This window comes from Pan troglodytes, chromosome 8 (genome assembly GCF_028858775.2).
Source record: "Pan troglodytes isolate AG18354 chromosome 8, NHGRI_mPanTro3-v2.0_pri, whole genome shotgun sequence".
NCBI classification, from domain to species: domain Eukaryota; kingdom Metazoa; phylum Chordata; class Mammalia; order Primates; family Hominidae; genus Pan; species Pan troglodytes.
The window spans coordinates 28,963,441-28,977,237 of NC_072406.2; the positions used below are offsets into that span (position 1 = coordinate 28,963,441).

The 13,797-nt window shown below is 36.9% G+C and overlaps 1 protein-coding gene across 7 annotated transcripts in view; it reads right to left on the reverse strand.

Annotated features, from left to right (window-relative positions):
- MINDY3 (MINDY lysine 48 deubiquitinase 3) overlaps nt 1-13,797 on the reverse strand; it is an 82,173-nt gene that overhangs the window by 18,548 nt on the left and 49,828 nt on the right.

Sequence of the window (13,797 nt, forward strand, 5' to 3'; positions counted from 1 at the left end):
TTAATTAATTTTTCTGAACTCAAAGGAAACACCCTAGAGGACAGAAATTTCTTTCCCCCATAAAACAAATTCTCTACCATGACTAATTTATCACAGAAAACATTTATCAGGATTCTAAGCACAAAAATTGTGTTCTCTTTGATTCTTTACATTTACCCCACATATCTAAGCCATTATGAAATTCTACTTGACACACATGAATCTAAAATGTAGGCTCCTGTTGTTTACCTCTGGTTAGCTTTTACCTATAATTGTCTTTGCCTATAATGGTGTTTACTCAGACAAACGTCATCAGAGGGTAAGTTTTTAAGTATCCCTTCCTACTACCTTGAATCCTTTTTATGGGGTACAAATGTTAACATCTAAACTGCTGTTCCCCTGTGAACACAATTTTTGCAAGAAATGTACTTCTTAACTATTGTTCTAATATCTCATCTTTACTCTGTTCACAGGTGAAGAAACTAAGAATCAGAGGAGTTTTAACTCAGCCATGAGGACTCGATTCCTGAAAACCTTATTTATAAAAAACAGGAATGGGAACTAAAACAAGGCAACCTGTGCAAGTCCTTACAAGTTTTTCATGTATTACAGTAAAAGGTAAAGCAACTTAAAAACCACTTGACATTTTTTAACATTTGTAAAATTTTGTAATGCACAGTTGTCTCTCATTTACCATCCCTTGCTAGAAACTTCTTAGGCTCACCCTTCACTGCATTTCCAACATTATTTTGCTGATAATGTATATGCCCAAGTGACATGTTTTCATTTGGCTTAACTTTCAATGCCTTTTTGATTTTATGATCTAATCCTTTATTGCTGGACCCTTGAATTGTATCTAGTCTTCTGCTATTACAAAAAATGCTGAATCAAATAAACCTGAACATGTAACATCATAAACGTGCAGTTATATTTGCACAGCAGGTCACCAGAGTGGGATGGCTGGGTCAAAGGTTTATTTAACCTGAACAGTATTTCTTAAAACCCTCTTTCCTTTTTCTGATACATTACCAATACAGCCTTAGCTCTATAATTAACTCTTATGCCAAAGCTAGGACTGCAGTGTTGGCGCTCAGATTTAGGGAGCAATTGCTGACATGTGGGTTATTATTATTCCTCAGTTCCCTTTATCACTCCCAAACCTTAGTTGCAGATTTCTACATTTATTCTAGTATAAGCTTTAGCTCCCTTAACTATTTCTAACACATTTTTCTTTTTCAATTGTCTCCGTTAGACTGTTGAAATTTATAGATGAACACCATAACCTTTGAAATTCTGGCTGAGAAGGTACATGGTTACAGATTCAAATTTTATGCAGAGGAGAACTTACAGGGGCACAAAATCAGGATACAGTTATTCTTTCTATTCACCATCTGTTCCATTCTCAACCTTTTTTGCGATCACCAATGAATGAGGAAAAGTTCTGAAATGAGTTTTAAGATACTGCTGGTAATTTCTAAGTATTATTTAAAACTATGATCTAAACAGAAGAAAAGGGAGTATCAGGTTACTTTTTTCTGGGTTAAATCTTTTTGGGGGAAAGGTAGTAGAAATGTAACTGAAGTGTTACTTCAATATTGCTACAAAGTAAAGTTTGGGAAATTATCGCTGTTTACATAGTAGAGGGAAGCAAGTAGAATTCCAGATTTTAGCCATAGAAGGTTTAGATCAGATTCTCTGGCATTAAGGAGCTGACAGTTCAGGAGTGTAAAAAGAATTTAAAGTAAACTACCTGATGCCTTGTCTCTAAGTACCAAGTGTTTTTTTTTTTTTTTTTTTTTAAATACTCTGCTACTGGTTGGGCACGGTGGGTCACGCCTGTAATCCCAGGACTTTGGGAGACCAAGGTGGGCAGATAACGAGGTCAGGAGTTAGTTAGAGACCAGACTGGCCAACATGGTGAAACCCCGTCTCTACTACAAATACAAAAAATAGCTGGGTGTGGTGGCGGGCTCCTGTTATCCCAGCTACTTGGGAGGCTGAGGCAGGAAAATCATTTGAACCTGTGAGGCGGAGGTTGCAGTGAACCAAGATCATGCCATTGCACTCCAGCCTGGGCAACAGGGCAAGACTCCGTCTCAAAAACAAACAAACAAACAAACAAAAAACCACTACGCCAACGTAGAAAGAAATTAAAGTAAACCTTAATGAAAAGTATACCACACATCTCTTTCTTGCCTCTGGTTCTGAACAGGCTATACAAGCTCACCTGCTATAGAAAGAGCATTTGGAACTTAGGCAAAAATCTCGGTGGACTCTAGTTAACATGTGTTCATTTAGAGCAGGGTTTGGCAAGCATTTTTCTGTAATGGGCCATAGAGTAAATTTTTATAGTAAATTTTTATGTTTTGCAGGGCACATGGTCTTAGCAGCAAAACACATGGCCATGGCTATGTTCCAATAAAACTTTACTGAAGCAGGTGGTGACTTTATTTGGCCTGAGGGCCATTTGCTGACCTATGATTTAGATAATATATTACATATTTTTCCCCCAAATGCTCTAACATTTATTTTTTTTAGACGGAGTCTTGCTCTGTTGCCCAGGCTGGAGTGCAGTGGTGTGATCTTGCCTCACTGCAACCTCCACCTCCCAGGTTCAAGCAAATCTCTGCCCCAGCCTCCCGAGTAGCTGGGATTACAGGCATCCACCACCACGCCCGGCTAATTTTTGTATTTTTAGTAGAGACCGGGTTTCACTATCTTGGCCAGGCTGGTCTTGAACTCCTGACCTCATGATCCACCCACCTCGGGTTCCTAAAGTGCTGGGATTACAGGCTTGAGCCACTGCAACCAGCCTTTAACATTTATTAAACATGCCAACTTTTTGATATATGGGGGGAGTAAAGACATCTTAATCACTTTTACAGATTTTACAAAGAATATATTTTGGCTATTAGCAGAAATAGAAAAGAGGGCACAGAATTCTAGCTAGAAGGAACGGAATCAGGAAAGGCAGGGAGATGTGACTTCATAGCACACAGGGAAACTGAAAAAGGTGAACAGGACTGAGAACTGTGACAGAAAAGGAGGACTTAGGAAGGGAAATGAGCTTTGACAGAAGAATGAATTTGATTTTCGAACTTTTAGAGTTTGGAGGTAATGGTTAAACATCCAAGTAGAATACATGGAGTTATCTTAATACTTGGCACACTACGAACACTCACTGTTAGCTAACTGCGAGCTTCTCGTGAGCTATTAGAAATAGAATATTAGTGTTAGACTGAGGTTACGGCTGGGGAACTTGCAAGGGAAAATATTGAAAACTTATGAAAGCAGATTCCCTCAAAGAACTAAGAAGCGAGTACAGTTGATCCTCAAACAACATGGATATGAACTGCATGGGTCCACTTATATATGAATTTTTTCTCAATAAATATATTGGAAATTTTTCTTGGAAATTTGCGACAATTTGAAAAACTCGCAAACTGTGCAGCCTAGAGATATTTTCAAAAGTTAAGAAAAAATTAAGTATGCCATGCATGCATAAAATATATGTAGATACTAGTCTATTTTTTTTACTACCATGAAATGCCACAAATCTATTATAAAAAGTTAAAATGTATCAAAACAGGGGCATACAGACTGTACCTGGCACCACTCACAGTCAAGAGATGTAAATGAACGTAAAGATGCAGTATCAGATCACAACAGCATAAAATTAACTTTAGTGCATACTGTACTACTGGAATAATTTCATCACCATCTCCTGATGCTATTGTGGTGAGCTTGTGTTGTATCTGCTCAGAGCACAAGTATGGTGCTAATCATCTCCGCATGTGCAGCCCATCACTCCAGTGAGTTCCACATCACAGTAAAAAGTGATCTTAAGCAGTTCTCACATACTTTTCATCATGTTTAGTGCAATACTGTAAATCTTGAAAAAAACCATGGAACCCATATGAAGTGCCACTAGTGATGCTGGAAGTTCTCCCAAGAAACCAAAGTCAGGAAGTAAGAAAAAGTGGAATTGCTTGATATGCACCATGGATTGAGGTCTGCTGCTGTGGTTGCTCACTATGTCAAGATAAATGAATCCAGCATAAATATCGTAAAGAAAGAAAAGGAAATTCCTGAAGCCATTGCTGCAGCCATACAAACCTTCCGCTTTTTGCAAAATACCTCCTTGTACAAAAAATGCAACTTGTATGTAAGTGCAGGGTTGCTATAGGAAAGGCACACCTTTAGATTCTAATATGATTTAAGAAAAAGTGCAGTCATTATACAAGTTAAAGCAAAACAAAAGTGAAGGAGCTAAAGGTGGAGAACTTAATGCCAGCAAAGGATGGTTTGATAATTTTAGAAACTGGTTTGGCTTTAAAAATATCAAGGTAACAGGAGAAGCAGCTTCTGCTAACAAAGAGGCAGCAGTTAAGTTCTCAGAAACCATTAAGAAAATCTTTGAGAAGAAAGAATATCTGCCTGAACAGGTTTTTAATGTGGACAAAAGTGTCCTATTCTGGCATGGGGGGGAAATGCCATAAAGGACATTTATAAGTAAGGAAGAGAAGGAAGCACTAGGATTTAAGACAGAAAGGAAAAGGCTACTGTTTTATGCACATGCAGTCAGGGTGATGACCAGGACTGCCCTTATTTATAAAACTGCTAAACCCAAGCCTTGAAGGGAAAAAGATAACACCAGCTGCCGATCTTTTGGCTGTATAAGAAAGAAGGCCTGGAAGAGAATGCTTTCTCTGGATCAGTTCTATCAATGCTGTGTACCTGAAGTTACCTAGTACCCTGCCAGTAAGAGACCACCTTTTAAAGTTCTTTTGATATTGGACAATGTCCCTGGCCACCCAGAATCCCATGAGCTCACCACCAAAGGCACCAAAATAGTTAACTGCCCTCAAACACAACATCACTAATACAGCCTCTAGATTAGGAGGTCATAAGGACCCTTGAGGCTCATTACACACAGTAGTCTGCAGAAAAGATATGGTTATTGCTATTAAAGAGAACCGCAACAGCAAGAACAACATGGAAGTCTGGTAGGATTACAGTACTGAAGAGGCCATCACTGTTACAGAAAAAGCTAATCCATCTGGCCCAAAACATATTCCTGCTAGAGAACACTGTGTCCAGATATTGTGCATGAGTTCATAGGATTTACAGAGCCAATCAGAGTAAAGGGTTTCAAGATAAAGATCTTGGAGAAATTCAAGAGCTAACAGATACCACATCAGAAGAAATAACAGAAGATGGCTTGATAGAGATGAGTGCTTCTGAACCAGTGCTGGACAATGAGGAAGATGACGTAGAAGAAGCAGGGCCAGAATACAAACTGACATTCATTATAATTTTAACATATTCTTTTCTCCGGCTTATGAGATTACAGTATATAATACATATAAAATACAAAATATGTGTTAATCTACTGTTGGTTACGGTAAGGCTTCCAGCCAACAACTGGCTACTAGTAGTTAAATTTTTGAGGGAGTCAAAAGTTGTATGTGGATTTTTGGCTATGCAGGGGGTTAGCACCCCAACTCCCATGTTGCTTAAGGGTCAATTATGTTTTCAAAAACGAACTGCATTAGTCTGTTTTCACACTGCTATAAAGATACTACCTGAGGTGGGGTAATTTATAAATAAAAGGTTTAACTGACTCATATATCTACATAGCTGGGGAGGCTTCAGGAAACTTATGATCACGCCAGACAGCGAAGGAGAAGCAAGCACCTTCTTCACAAGGCAGCAGGGGAGACAGCATGCAGGGGAAGCATCAGACATATATCAAACAACCAGATCTCCTGAGAACTCACTATCAGAAGAACAGCATGGGGGAAACAGCCCCCATGACTCAATCGCCTCCCACCAGGTCCCTCCTTACTATGCGAGATGAGATCTGGGTAGGGACAAAGCCAAATCATATCAGGAATTAAGGCAACTTATTGGTTGAAGTTAAGTGTAAAACAAGTAACTCAAAACCCTGTATGTGGGGAAATGATAACAAACCCATTTGTTAGCTATTTAAACAGAAACTCTTTCTTTCCTCCCAACATACAACCCAGTGATACTGGTTAGGCTCCAAATAACAAAACCACCAACTATAACTGTCATTACTAATAAACTATGTCTTGAACAATTAAAAAAAAAATCATGTTTTGCTCTTTTGGTCTCAGTCATATACTACTAACAGCTAATTTGGTCAACTCTTTAGGCAATAACTCTTAATCACACCACTTAAAAAAGATGTGTTTACACTAGAGGATGAAAAAAGAGAATGAAAAGAGAAGAAACCCAAGAGATTATTGTAAATTCAAATGGAAACATTCCAGAAGTTTTCTTCCACAAATCAAAACCAGTACATAGTCTTCTAAAGTGATTACTGGCTTGCTTATTTTGACTGTTTACAATGCTTTTTGGATCACCGTAGAAAATGATCTTTTATTTAAACCTTGTTTAAATTTATGTAATGTTTAAATGTTCAGAGATGTAATCAGAAAGTTACAAAACCACCTTCTATTCCCATTAAAGTGTTTCATGTTGCAGTTCTTTTAACTCTGTAATTTTAATTCAAATTAATTATAAACACTAATTTTTGCCAATTTATTTAACTTAAACACTTGTAAACAGGGTTCCTAGTATAAAGATCTGTAGACTAATCCATGTAGCAAACTTAATATTAATATTCAATATACTGCATATCTGCATAGCAAGTTTGAAGAGCAAGTATAGAATTACATTCAATTGAGAGTGTTTTACAATCAAGACAAAACACTTTAGAGGTATAACTGCCGTATTTTTCTTATTGTACCTAAAATGGTTTAGTTAGAAGGAATGTAATGACTTTATAAATGTGAAGAGGAGGATTCTACCCTCAGATTTTCCATTTCCAAAATTTAATATAGCAACAGCTTTTAGGTTCCATATGTAGTATATTTTCTCTATCTAACTATACATAAAACTATAATTTCTTAAACATTTGGCAGGCTTAATAGATGGTAGAGAAAAACCCAGTCTGTGCACTTAAGGTCGCAGTCTAATAGAACAGAGAAAAACATGCTACTCTATCTTTACTTCCAAGAATCTTATTAAATTTATCCTAAGAAAATTATCTTCCAAGATGAAGTTCTAACAAATATACACTAATCCTACACTCCCCCACCACACACACAAAAAACCCCATGAATGATAATTAAGTAAAGGGATTCCAAGGTCAGCAAATACACTTGCATTTTCTTTTCTTCATCCCTAGTTGTAATACTTAGGAGAAAATTTCAACATGTACTGCATTTGGAACTCTTTTAGGTACCCTCAGTAGGAAGAGATCCTACACATAAGACTCAACGATTACATACTGTTTTAGTTAGCAATTTAAGCTCTGATTTACCATCAAAATTATTTTTATTGTAAAAGCAGTTCTTTACATTAGTCTGATATAATCACATGATTTTATCAGAGGAATTTATATTCAACCAATTTACTGGTCAACAGGGATTGCAAAACAATATAGCTTTTAAAATTATCTAGCCTCACTCAGCTTAAATGCAGAGGGTTGGCGGGGGGGCGGGGGATGGAGGTAGGTGGACCAAGCTGTTAATGGGATTATCTAATAGCCTACAATCATGAAACAGATATCTCCTTTTCACGTAGCTCTGTATTATCAGTGTAACTATTCACTACTCACCATAAACCTTTTAAAATGTTGTAACATTAGCCATCCTTCTAAACACCTACTGAAATATAAGGCCTGTGTACAGTGGGTTGGCTGGGGATAAGTAATTCATTACTGAAAAGGTCTTTAAAGTTTATCTCATTAAGCCTTTCATCATTATGAAGAGCAATCTGCTGTCACGATTCATCAAAGAACCTCCAAGAGCATCGTCATCTAACTTCAAGAATGATTGCACATATATAAATGACATTTTAGCTTGCAGACAACATATTATAGTGTTTAAAGTCCCTCCAATAAATAAATAAAAGGTAAATGCTGTATAATTTACCTTTAAGCAAAATTTTACTTTATAATGTTTCACCTTTAGTCTTTGCTTACTATCTGTATTTATGAACAAATAATTTGGGAAATAGATTTTAAGTCAATTAAATCATCTCAAAACACAGAACGTCATTAGTGCCAGCAAGATTAACAGAATTCAGTTAATCCCAATACCTGAAAGCAGGAAGGATGGTGGTCTTTTCTCTTATTCTTCCATTATTTTCCAAATAACGTGTAAAGCCCAGGTCACCTCCACAGTAGCCCACTGCTGTGAGGCACCAATCTGTGTAGTATGGGCAGAGAAATCAGGGTAGGAAACAGAGCAGACAGCCCTCTGAGGTTCTTCCTCTAGAAACACAGACTCTAAATGCACAAGTGGAAATAACGCAGTGGGAGAAGAAGTTTCCAACAGATGTAATCTACTCTTGTGCCATAATTATTAAAATCATTAATGAGTGAGCTGCTGACTCTCCAAATTATCGTAATCGACCAACTAACTTTAACAAATCCGTCAAGCTTTTCTTGAAGTTAGGCGACGTTCTTGGAGGTTCTTTGATTATTCATGACAGCAGATTGCTCTTCATAATGATGAAAGGCTTAATGAATAAACTTTAAAGACCTTTTCAGTAATGAATTACTTATCCCCAGCCAACTCACTGTACACAGGCCTTATAATTCAGTAGGTGTTCAGAAGGATAGTTAATGTTACATTTTAAAAGGTTTCTGGTGAACAGAGAATAGTTATACTGGTAATACAGATAGAGGTACCTGAAAAAATAAAGTTCCTCTTTATTTCAAAGTTAGGACTCTTTGTATCACTGGAATTAAACTGTTCAATCACCTAGTGATACAAGGTAATCGATGGTGGTAGATAATATTATTGTTCCCAATTAGTTGCCGCTTCCTCCTTCTAAGAGGATTATTTGTCACTGTCTGTTGCTAAGTGACCTGAAGTACTTTTCTCTGAAATGGGCCTACTTCCTTGCCTCATTGACATCAGATTCAGCCAGAGAAATACAACTGGGAGTGACATTATGCTAGCTCCTAGCAGAAACTTTAAGTGCCACTATCTGGTTTGGCCAGAAGTCTTGTTCTTTTCCCTCTCTTATAAGAACTGCACATTCCAGGCAGAGGCTACTCCTTCAGCCCAGATCTTAAAATAAAAGAAACACGTGGAGCACACCTGCAGCCGACATGTAAGTTATGAGGGCGGTAAGCTTTGGGCTGGGTGTGTTGGGGAGAGAGGTATGGTGGCAGTGGTGTGCTCCAGTACAGCCAAAAAGAGGGTACATTGTTTTTAGAGATGTTAAAACATTCTCAACTTCCTTTTTGCCATCACCACATGCAGGCAAATCTGAACAATGTCAGTAGTCACACACTCCTCCTACCCACAGGATGGGCTGTTCTCATCGCCCCCTTCTTGAGTACCACTGTGTACAGGACTGAAATGTCAGGGTTGTTGGTTACTGCAGCAAGCTGGCAAAGGGGATTAAAACCTAATATTCTGGCTGGGGCTGTATGTTGCTTGTGCCACATGTACTCTATTTGATCTTCCTATTGAGAGCAGCTACATTTTCCTCTTGTGTCTTCCCTCATGCTATCCAGTAACTCTGACCTTAACAATGTAAGCTGCACATGGAGGAATCTCCACATACGCAGACTTCATGTTTCCTATGAAAATTAATGCTTAAGAAGATTACTGAAACTGTGTCCACTCAATACCAATAATTTAATCTTGGGAGGCTTGGATTAGTATGAACAAAAAGTGAGGGCCCCCAACCAATCCTACCTCGTTTTCTACAATTTTAAACAAGGTTTGCATGATTACAAATTAGTCACAGTACTCATATTTATAATTTAAAATTTTATCACAGCTGTGCAGAGAAGCTTTGACTGTTGATTCAGAAGGCTGTTCTACTTCCATGAATTTGCTTTACATTCATGCCACAGATATTCCTGTTTAGCTTTCCATATCAAGACAGACTTTCATATAGTAAGGATGATTTGTAAATAAATCTGATTATTCAAGCTGGTCCTACAGCTGACCGTCAACCTTTGCTTTCATCTTAATATCCTAGCACAACTAGTATGGTTTAGCTATCATCTACCAATTACTATTCCCCAAACACAGTATTAACTTTCCCATTATAACACTACATCTATACAGCTTTCACTTCACATCAGTCTCAAAGTTACCATGTCCTTTCATTCAAGTGTAATCTTTTCTACACCTACTTCTTCCCTCTTCCAGGGTCTACTCTACTCTAGCAGAATGAGTTGTTTTCTTAAGGGAGGGAAGTAGTTAAATGCATAGCTCAGAAGTCAGAAGACTGGAGTTTAAATCCTGCCTTGGTACTCACTAGTATCTAACTTTGGAGATGTCATTTTTCTCATTGGCCCCAGACTGTAACATGCAGATGAAAACGGCACGCAGCTCACAGGGTTGGTTTGAGGATTAAATGAGGAATGCTCCTGAGATGATTAATTAGCATACTGCCTAACATACAGACAACATTCAGTAAACATTCACAGTAAACTATTACCATGTATTATTAATCCTTACGTTCCAACAGTACTTACCACAATACTGAATGTGTGTGACAGTAGGTAGTGTGGGAAATCAGTTAGTGCCACAAGAAGGAAGGAAGTTGGAAGAAAGAACAGGAGCAACAAGAGAGTAGGAGAATCAGCGGACACAATACGAATGGTGGAAGGTTGGACCAGGAATGCTGAGCAAGATTTTGATAAGCGTATTCTGGGCAGAGGATAACATAAGCAAAGCGTGTGCAAACACACACAATAATCCCCCAAATTAAACTTAGTAAGACTTAGTGGCGGTCATCTATTAACCATACAAGACCTTTTTTGTACTCTGCTATCAACTCTACTGGCTACGATTTTTTTCTATCAATTCTGAACAGATAGCTAGGGGTGTGGGCTTAATGATACTGACTCTTAATTAAAACTCATAGGCTTCATTCCTAACAGAATACTTCTAGGCCCTTCCATCAGTATTTTATCTTTAGACAATTATTTGGATACTATTGTAAGAGAAAAAGAAAAGTTCAGTGGAAAAGAGAGACTTCTTCCAGGAAGGCTAGCATCACTGATGACTGAGAAGTAATAACTAAAAGAAAAAGAAAATTCAGGGAAATCACAAAAACCAGAATATACAAATGCAGCTGCATAAGGCAAAGAGTACATAAGGGTAACTGATGTTCACTTGGCTTAAGGAGGCAAGAACATTTATATTTTGAAAGATTTCTGGTCAAAATAATTAAAAATAAAAAGCTTTAGTATTATGGTGGTACAAGTCATTGGCATAATCCTAGATGGCTGATGGGGGACAGCCCCAAATTGTGCTAAGCAGGTAGGAAAGAGTTTGTGATTAAAAATTTACATGCTTGTAATAATTCAAATCATTGAGAATAATTAAGATGTCCAGATGTCTACCCAGACTTTCCAAGTAGTTCAGATAAGAGATCCTTTAAGTTGTTATTTTAAGGTGTCAAAAGTCACAGAAGTTATGATTAAACTACAAGAACAAATAATTAGCATTTTCCCTATTTCCTTTCTGTATTAGATGAGGCATGAAATCTCAATATATGCACAAACTCCAGAATTTACTTAAGATAAAAGGATGAGGTAACTAAACTGCAATAAAACACAAAATGCCAACGGTGAATTTTCTTGGAAGAGTAAACGTATAAAGCATCACTTTACAGCTTTTCCTTAACACCGTTTTATTACATGCAGAGAAATGTCGATGTAGAACTGTCCAGTTTTTAAATACCTAAGAGAGAAAGGCTCTAACAGTTCACCACAGTGTTTTTCCTGTTACACCAAGGAGTAATAAAAGCAGCTTGTGCTGTAGAAATAATTCTCCCTACATTCCCAGTAACAGATCCCACTGGAAGAACAATGTCAGCTCACACAGCAACAGTTAAATAATTTTTTCCTCCTTAGCATTAAATTCAGTTTCTTTATATGAACAGTTCTGTCATGGATATTCACGTGTTCATGCCTGACAAGAAAACTGCTTTTATCAAAGGAAAGGTCAAAGGTGAGGTTCCGCACACACATAGAGCCCCTTTATAACCATAAAAGAGAACAAAAAAGTGATGTAAAACTCATCTCCCCAACTTCAATGAAGAGTTTAAATGGAGTACCAAGCAAATTAGCCACTGATCTTCTGAAGATGAAACTAGATGCTATAGGCAGGGTCCAACTATTTTTATATTGGATCAACAGCTGTCACTCCACATTGAGATTCAAATGCACAATAAAAACAAAAAAGGCATTTATTATGTCTTCCATTTTATACATTCTAAATTCTAGTAATATTTAAAGTAGATTTTCAGATTTAAAGTGCCCATTTTGAATTTGCATTGAAAATTAATTTCCTAATTAGTTCCCAATTCAAGGGAAATTAAGAAAGTGACCCAAATAAATTATTCTTAAAACCCAAGTATAAAAATAAAAGATGAAGAATCAATGAGGAAAACGATGGTTAGGGAGAAAATAGAGGACAAATGCCCTAATGTTTGAACACTTAAATAATTATGTATTATTATGAAAGACCTGACTCCTAACATATTTGACATATTACAAAACAAATGTTACACAGCCTTCATCTAATAAGAGCTAGTTTTTTCTTCTGAAATTAAGGAAAAACAATTCAAAAAGTTTAAGTTCTGTATTCCTTAAGCATCTACTTTTCAAAATACATTTCTTTTTACCTGTGCAGTAGGTTCACATGTTTTCAAGTAACCTCACTGAAAGTGCCATGATACGATTTCTGAAGACCCATGCCCACAGGGCACATTCTGTCTCCATGTACAGACCTTTGTTCTGCCACAGCTCAGATGACCTGCTTGGAAAGTTCTCCATCGTACTTAATAGGAATTAAGTTTCCCTCTTTGAAGAGGTCCATTTACGTACTGCATTTCACCTCACCCGTATCCTCTTATTAGAAGTTCTGTGGGAACCCTGCTGCTTGATGACTCTGCAGTTCCTATAAGGTTCCTGAAGTTAGATTCTGTGATATTCTCCCTCAGTAGTAACTACAAAAATCTCATTTACATAGGGTGGCTTAGATGCATTTCTCACAACCAGACTCCTTAGGATACTATGTCAAGGAGTACAATAACAGTTTTGTTGTTTGACAGAGACAGAGGGTTAGTAAGAAAAGATGACTCTTTCTATATCAGACAGAAAATATGATTTATAAAACATGGCGGTTTAAATTTAAAACCTTAAAATTATATTTCTTCATGAAAGAAATGTTATAAATGATCAACCTGAACATTTTTACAACCTGTTCATAAAATTATTTATTTTTAATGATGATTTTCAAGTAAAACTGACTTGTGAAAAATCTCTTTTAATCCTACAAAATGTGTTGGATGATTATAGGTCAGGAAGAGGGCACCAGTACAATTAAAAAGGTAAATTCTGGGTCACTGGATATATCAAATATAAAGTGATAAGTTCATTAAGTAAATACTTTGGCACTGAAAATTAAAATCATGAACCTATACTAGTGCCCTTTAAAAAAATTATATTTAATTACTTTAAGTCCTAAAAGTAAATTGTTCACTTCAAAAACAAAAACAGATAGTTAAGAGGTTATTTCACTGGACAGAAGCAATTTTCTTAACCATCCTCAAATCATGAAAGTAAATTTTGAACATGTTACAGCATATAGGTAGTTTCACAAAGCTTATTTGTAAATACTCATGACAGCTGTTTCTATTTAATAATATGGGCGGTTTGAATTGGTCAGGTAGGATAGCAAAAGCTAGTTTTTCTATTTGCCCTCCATGTAAGATAGAGATCTATTGAATTCTGATGATCCAAGA